The sequence below is a fragment of the Vicugna pacos genome, chromosome 11 (assembly GCF_048564905.1).
Source record: "Vicugna pacos chromosome 11, VicPac4, whole genome shotgun sequence".
NCBI classification, from domain to species: domain Eukaryota; kingdom Metazoa; phylum Chordata; class Mammalia; order Artiodactyla; family Camelidae; genus Vicugna; species Vicugna pacos.
This window is the reverse complement of record NC_132997.1, coordinates 95,627,697-95,636,079: the sequence shown is the minus strand read 5'-3', so window position 1 is coordinate 95,636,079 and position 8,383 is coordinate 95,627,697.

The following is an 8,383-nucleotide window of genomic DNA, read 5'->3' as shown; positions in this document are numbered from 1 at the left end:
CATGCTGATCTATTATCTGCAAACCTGCATGTCTGGGATGAAGACGTAGTTTGAGACAACTTTAGTCACAGGTTATCAGTATCTGTTGCCTTTGGGGCTTTGTTTTCAGGATCTCATATACTCTGACTTAATCCTCCTAAAAACCTTGTGAAAAAGCTGTCACCTTTTATCTCTACCTACAGATGAGGCTCAGAGAGGTTGAGTAACTTGATCAGGGCACATAGTTAAGGAATTCAAATACCAGGTGATTCTGATTCCAAAGACCACCTCATGGTGCTGTTTTAAGGTACTTTCCAGGCCTAGGAGAGGTGACCAGAAAGCCCCTGAGGTCACTGCTCCACAGGAGGGGTCTCCGTCACCACCACACAGGGAGCGAGTTTGTGCAGCAAGCCTGAGTGCTTCCCCGGGCCAGCTGGTGTGCTGGGGGAAGGGGGCTCAGGAGAGACGCCCGGACTGCATGGACGGGAATCCTTCCAGCTGGACCAGAGCTGATGGCCTGAACAGATGGTGGGGGAAGCCGAGGCGAAGGCAGAGAGGGTGCCTCTGTTCCGAAAGGAACAAGAATGCAAGGGTCACTCTTGAAGAACACCATGTGACAGGCGAGTTGGTCCTGATTACCTGGCGGACCCCGACTGGCAAAAAACATCCCACGGAGGCAGGACGGGTCTGTTCACTTTCCCATCCCACCCTACGCCCAGTGGATTTCTCACCTTTGGTTTTTCTCTAACTTGATGTCACTGTTCATCCAGGCATGCTCATTTCTTCTTACCTATACAGCCTACCAGTGAATACATTCAACGTAGAGTTTTACTAGCCCTGATTGGCCCGGGATGTTACCAGGCTTTGCAATTTTCCCCCGGGAGGAACAGGCTGTTAAAGTAGGCTGGGAAAATCACCAGGGATTTTGATCCTACAAAATCACCAGCCCATAAATACCATTTAGATCCTTGAGTTCAGTTTAGAGACCAGTGGTAGGGTGAGCAAACATCTTGAGAAGTTTCCAAATGTGGGAATTTCAGCGCTAAAACCGGGAAGTCCTTGGCAAACCAAGGTGAATTAGCCAACCGAATTAGTGGCAACCCTCCAGGAAACTCACCTTCTCCTTCTGAATGCTGCTGGTCCCGGGGGACTTCAGCACCTGACGGCACTTGGAGAACTGTCAGTGACGGGCCCCTGGGCTTGGCACGCAGGCTGTACTGCCGCCAGTGTAGCTGAAAATGCCCACCTGGGAGCTCGGAACCTCTCACTCAACAACGTGCAGTGGCTGAAACAGGAGCAGAAGGATGGGATCGCCAGCCACTGAGTAAGAGAGGCTGGCTTGGGAATAGGAGGCCCTGTGCTTCTGTTTTGAGAGGATCCGGAAATACTCTTTGACCTCGGGTGGAAAAGGGAAGAGGAGAAAGCCCTCAGGTAGACTGTGTCCCTGGTTGAGTGGAAGATGTTTCATCTTTCTCACCTCTGGAAGGGAATCTGCTCTGGGTTTTGACCAGAAGAAACCTAAGTTAGAATAGCATTCCTCTAAATAACGGAGGCAGGGGCGGGTGTGAGGAGGGGGGGGGCTTACTGGGGTAATAATGCGGATTTTCTGGGGGCAGTGCGTAACAGTTCACAAAGACCTGTCTTGAATCCTCTCAGGTAATTCTCATGACAGCCCTGTTGGGTTGGGTATCTGTATCAGCTCATTCTAAAGGTGAGTAAACTGAGGCTCAGAAGGTTGCTTAGCTAAGTGATGGGACCCAGTACACCAGTAACTTGCTCCATGTGTGGTTTCTGGCCTCCTAAAACCAAGACCCCATCCTCACATATCTCCCTCAAGCTGGACATCCCTCTGTGGGCATCTTGTGACCTCTAGACCAGCTCCCATGCGCTATGAGGAAAGCATCCATGTTCTAGCCACAGTGGGCCTCACCTGCCACAATTTCCTCCCTTGCATACTCAGTTCAAAAACTACTGGTCACCTGGATTAATAAACTCTGGTACCCTCTAGGGGTCTTGGGGGACCTCTGTTGGGTGCTTTCTGGTGCTTTTTGGAATTCTAGACTGGAAATTCCTTGAAGGTTGTATATCAGCAAGGATTTTATAATTGCAAGGAATAAAAACTAACCTTTTCTAACTTTGGCAAAAAAACAGGATGTACCGGGAAGATTCAGGGCTGGGCTGGGCAGGAGCTAGGACATCTCCAGGAATCTCAAGAGAAGGAAAACCTCGAGGCCTCTCTCTAGCTATGGCCACCAGGTGACTCAGCCCCAGCCACCTTCCAACTCTGTACATCTCTACTCAAGACAAATTTCTAGGTTGGCCTAGTTTCGGTCATGTGCCCATCGCTGTGATTGGGGTGTCCTCTGAGAGCCCTTCTAGGACCACAGGGAAGGGGAGGGGGCAGGAAACAACATGTCCACTAACAGGGGGACTCTGTCTTGTGCACCTAACACTGCCTGACACAGCAGATGCTCAAGTGGTTGTAGATTCACACACATGAATGTGTGACTGCACAAAAATTAAAATTTAGCCACCTTATGTGACATTCTGACAAAATATTTTCAAGACAGTTGATAGTAGAGAAATTGACTATATAAAAGCAAGAAAAATTCCAAAGGTAGGCGATTTGGGTTTAGCTGAGAGAGATTCCAGTGTCCAGAGCGAGTTGTTAATGATAAAAGTGATTCTCTACTTAGACGGTGTGTCACCCAACCACTATTAGTTTGGCGAGAAAACCATTGGAAAAGTTTGATGCAATTTCTAAGTCAGATGATGGGTCAAATCATGGCCCAGACAGGGGCGCCATTTAGCTAGTGACAGATGTGCCAAACAAAAGATCACGCTGACGATTTCTAAACATCAAAAAATAATTTGGAAATTGTTGGAATAATGGGGTGAATAATTTATATGACGATATGTACCCCTTTGTTTCATATATGTGAAATATCTTTATATATCTTAGGTTATTTTAAGAATAAAAGAAAATACATTAATTGTTGATTTTATATTAATTCATATTCCATGTCAGTCATTGAATATTTTTAATATCATCCTGCCTGTGAAACAGTGAAGTAGGCATTATCACCAGCCCTGTTTTATTTTTATTTTCCCCCAGCTTTTTATTATGTAAGTTTTCAAACAGACAGAAAAGTAGAAGGAATACTACAACAGACACTCAGATACCCATCCCCTAGGTTCAGTAGCTGCTACCCTTTGCCATATCGTCTTTCTCTGTATATGTGGTTTTTGAGCCATTTGAACGCGAGTTGTAGACATCATGACTTTTCACCCCTAAACATACAGCCTGTATTTCCTAAAATCCAGGCGATTCTCTCACATAGCCATAACATCATAATTGTGCCTAAGAAAACTCACAATAATTCTCTAGTATCATCTAGCCCCATCCCTATTCAAATTTCCCCTAATGTATAGTGTTTTTCAAAGTCAAAGCCAATCAAGGTTGCTGTGTTTTTATAATCTCTTTTAGTCAGAATGGTCCTTCCACCCTTTTTTTTTCCCCACCATGGCACTGACTGTTTTGAAGAAAGGAGGCCAATCACCTTGTAGAATGTCCCACGCTCTGGATCTGTCTGATTGCTTCCTCGTGATATTGTTTGACTTGATCTCATGTATTTCTTGTAAACTGGAAGTTAGGCTTAAAGACTTGATTCAATTCAGTTAGAAAATGAGTAAGAATACTTCATAGGTGACATGCACTCATAACCAGGAGGCCCAAGATGACATTGTGGGTCCCTGTTAGTGGTGTTAAGATTAGTCACTTGATTAACAGGTGATAGTGAGATCTTGTCACTGTAAACAAAGATTTTGGAGACAACCAAGGACATTGGAACATGTGCAAAGTACTTGATAATATTAAGGAATTATGAATTTCATTAGGGATAATAACGATGTGATTATGTAAGAAAATGCCCTTATTTTTTAGATATACACACAGAAGTATTTACGAATTGGCAGAAGGATGAGATGTTGGAGGTATATTTCAAAAGAACATGGCAATAATTACTTTTAAAAAAGCGGTAGGTTAAGCAAGGGTGTCAAATTGATAATCCTTGAAGGTGAGGGAGGAAAACAGTGCTTCATGTTATTCTCTCTACTTTGTGTATCTTTAAAACGTTCATGTTAAAAAAAAAAGAGAGAAAAAAATTAAAAAGAATGAGTGAATGATTTGGAGATGGTGAAGTCAAACACAGCTAAACCCTGAATATGTGCGGGCAACTAGTCCAAACCCAAATCCCATAATTACTGATGGCGACTTCACAGCACGCCAAGCACGTGCCAGTGCAGCCAACTGTAAAACAGATCACACTATTTTCACAACTCATTTAAAGGGTGAAATACCTTTCTCCTATCTTAACTTTCTAAGTTCACTCACACTCGTTTGCCCAAGTGGAAGTTTATAAATTATTTTCCGAAACGGCTGAAGGACGAACTTTAAAACAGCAGCTGTTTCTAAACGGTAGCACCTTTCTGTCCTGCTGCTGGAGACAGTTGCGGGAGCCACTTTGGAAGCTTTGCCTTCACATGTGGTGGGAGAACTCCATCCTGGCCTTGGAGGAAAACACCATCAGTGGTTAAAAACTCATGGGACTGCTTTCCCGGCCTTGTAGGTTTCTCCAGAGGACTTAGCGCGACTCTCTTCAAGATGGCCTTGGCCTCTCAGGGCACTTTGCCTGGGAAGATGTTAAAATGAGATCTGGCCAGCTACCATGGAATTGCTTCCGTGAGGCTTTACAGTTTACAAAGGCTTTTTAAAATGTTTCTCAGCTATTCTCTTAACCACCCCGCAGGGCAAGCAGCATCACCCATGAGTCCATTTTACAGATAAGATAATGGAGGCCCTGAAGGGAAATCTGACTCTCAGTCATCTATCTTGCTCTAGGCTCAGCTGAGCTTGGACCTACCCTTGGGCACTGGATGATGGTCCCAACAGGCCTAGGCAGGAAGTTGTCAGGAAGCGTTTCATAACAAGGACAGTTTAAAGAAGTCAAAATTTTTACTAGTAACCTCTCAGATGATAATCTCTGTCTTCTTGCCTAATTCTTCAAGAATTAGTGTATCTCTGGTCAGTTTTATTGGATCCCCCTCCTTCATTCAACATTCAAGCAACAATTATTAATTGACACCCACTCTTCACCAGGCCTGTGCTGGTGCCGGGAATTCTGAGATGCCTAAGTCCTTCTCCTGCCCTCAAGGGCCTCACATCCTACTGTCAAGTCAGACACACGACCTGTAACTCCCTATAATGTGCTTAGTGCTATGCCAATGTATGTGCAAGATGCCAGACAGAGGTTTGGAGAAGGTACTCAGGTTGTGTAGTCCTTCCAGGTGAGTCAGAAAGGTTTCCTAAAGGACGTGACATTTGAGCTGGGCCTTAAATAATACATAGATTGAGAAGATGCAGAACTTTTTAAGGATTCAAGCTGCATAACATCAGCCTCAACTGTCCATCTCACTGTGCCAGGGATCTACCGTGGACTCACTACAGTCATCCCTCAGTATCCCAACCTCTCCCCACTTACACCAAAACCCAAGGATGCTCAAGTCCCTAATAAAATGGTAGTGTTTGCATATAACCTGTGCACATCCTCCTCTATACTTTATTTATTTAATTATTTTTTTTGAAGGGAGGAGGTAATCGGATTGATTTATTTGATGGAGGTACTGAGGATTGAACCCAGGACCTCATGCATGCTAAACATGCACTCTGCCATGGAGCTATACCGTCCCCTCTCCCCTATACTTTAAATCATCTCTAGGTTACTTATAATACCTAATCCAATATAAATACTATGTAAATAGTTGCCAGTGCATGGCAAATTCAAGTGTGGCTTTTTTATTTCCAGATTTTTTTTAGAACTTTCTAGAAATTTTTTTCTGAATATTTTCAATCTGAGATTGATTGAATCCACAGATACAGAATTCGCAGATATGGAGGGCCAACGGTATCTCTAGAGAGTGGTACTTACATCCCCAAATTTCTCCAACATACCCATACTCAAACTGTCTGAAAGGTGTTTTGGATGATCCACATTTTAGTACAGCTAAGCCACATCTGTTTGTAATCAGTCAAGATGAATGACTAACAGCCCCAAGCTCTATAAAGCAGTGCCCACAATTGGTTGGCCACAGCAAAAGTCCCAAGCAAGCATATATTTGTTTTGGAGTCAAACACCTCGTGGACTTGTTTGTATGTGGACTGGACTATCAAGGGTCTACCCCTCCTAACACCTAACACAATCTAAGGCTCCCGGAGTAGGGAGGGCACCCTATTAACAGCAAGCAGGACACACGAATGTCAGAGTCATCTTCAAGACCAAGGAAATCATTCTTACATTTTGAGACTCCAAAAATCCATTTTGTAGTGAGCACTGATGCCTTAGAGAAATAGCATTAGTAATGGCTTCAGTTTGGAACCACTTTCAATCTCAGAAAGCATTTCTTAAATGCTTCTTGGAAATTTAGGAAATGGATTCTGAACTAAGAAAGGTGGAATTGGCTCTAGACTTATTAGGGGAAAAAATCAGTGTCAATGTGAAACAAAGTGTAAGTACATGACTTCAACTGGAAATAAAATAAAAGTTGGATGCAGGGAAGTTAGCAGCATCAACAAGGCTGATCTTACATTGGCCACAAGTCTGAAAAAACTGATGTGTTGTGGTGACGAGACCCAGAGAACCGAGCGTTTCCAGAGTCACCTCGAGGGTGGTGTGTGTGAAATAATTCATGTAGCCGATGACCCAACATCTCTGAAGTCTTTTGTTACACACTTATTGCAGAAGTATTAGAAAATGCAAAAAAGTGAAGGATGGAAGAATTGCCATGATCTAGGGTCAATGATGATACCACTTCGGTGAATCCTTCTAGATTGTTTTCTATCAACAGGAATATTATAATACACATTTTTTCCCACCACAAAAATCAGATCATACTTTACATACTATCTGGAAACGTGGCTTTCTTCATGTGGTATCTAGAAATCGTCTTTCCATGTCAAGAAATCTTTTTGACTTCTGCCTCAATATTTTTAGTAGCTGCAGACTATTTCTTCTGTGTGAGTACCAAAACTTAACCATCCCAATATCATTAGCATTCATTTCCAGTTTTTCGCTATTAAAAAATGCTGTAATGAACTGCTTTTTGCTAAATCTACACCAACAGAAGGCCACTTCCAAGTGCTACACTCTGGACCCCTGGGCAGCATATCAGGACATCTCCCTGTGGATGTTCCAAAGCCTCACTGCTAGAGGGCGCCCCTCCCCCAACCTCTAGGGATCAGAGCAGCCGCAGAGTAAACCCAATCTGGATGGACTGTGTCCTGACTCTCCTGTCTTACTTACAGTATCACAAAAATCACTGTAAGAAAGAAGGCAGTTAAGTCCCAGAGCTTTTCCCAAATCTGTTTGTCATAAAGTTGAAAAGTAAACATTTTCCATTATTTATTAGCACCACATTTGCAGAACCGGTTGCCTTCAGGCGCTCTGTCTAGCAGAATTAAGGTTTGCTGTGGGAATGGATGAGGCAGAATCTTGTAACAGAGTGAAGATTTTAGTAACTGAAATGAAATCTACAGTCAAGGCAAATCAGACCCAGAACACAGTTAATAACCATTACTTCTTTCTATTGTATTTTAATTTCATTATTAAATTTTATTTTACTATTTAATTTTATTCTCTCTTTTTTTAACCTCCTTAAAATACAGATTCAGAAGACGGTCAAGTTAAATCTTTTAATTAAAGCAGTTATGGTCACTGCCCTACAGTGTCTAGAATTTTAAAATATATATCCTTAGGGTTTGAATGTTTGGGGATGAGATTTCTGTTTTTACGTTTTTATACTTCTCCAGAAAGACCAAGTACAGCATGTTATTAAGCACTTCCAGACTTCTAAGTAAGTTAAAAGAATCCAGTCTTCTTTTCTCTAAATTAGTTGGAGATACAAAGCAGGATCCTAAAAGGCTACAACCCACATTTTAAAATCCTGGTAAACAGACTATCACCTTGGATTCTGGAAGAGATACAGCACTCAACTAGAATGGCCCTCGCAGAATTCAGGACATACTTGTTAGCCAGCAGACGCTCATTCTGAGGCAATTCCGTAATTCCAAAGGCACTCTAAGGGCACCCAATTTTACAGTATCTCAATCCTTAGGTGATTCAGGCTAAGGAGCCTCTTCAAACAAGATCAGTGCTTATGTGAAAGGTACCTTTTGGGGACTAAGATTCCATTTTACACTCAACTGACACTCAGTTCTCTTGGTAACTTGATATTCAACACATTCTTGAAAACAGAAACATTTTAGTAAATTGTTTTCTTGGATTTTCCCTGAAACCAGCATGACCAAAAAAAACAAAACCTGTATGGAGATGAGTTTTCAAACCTTTTG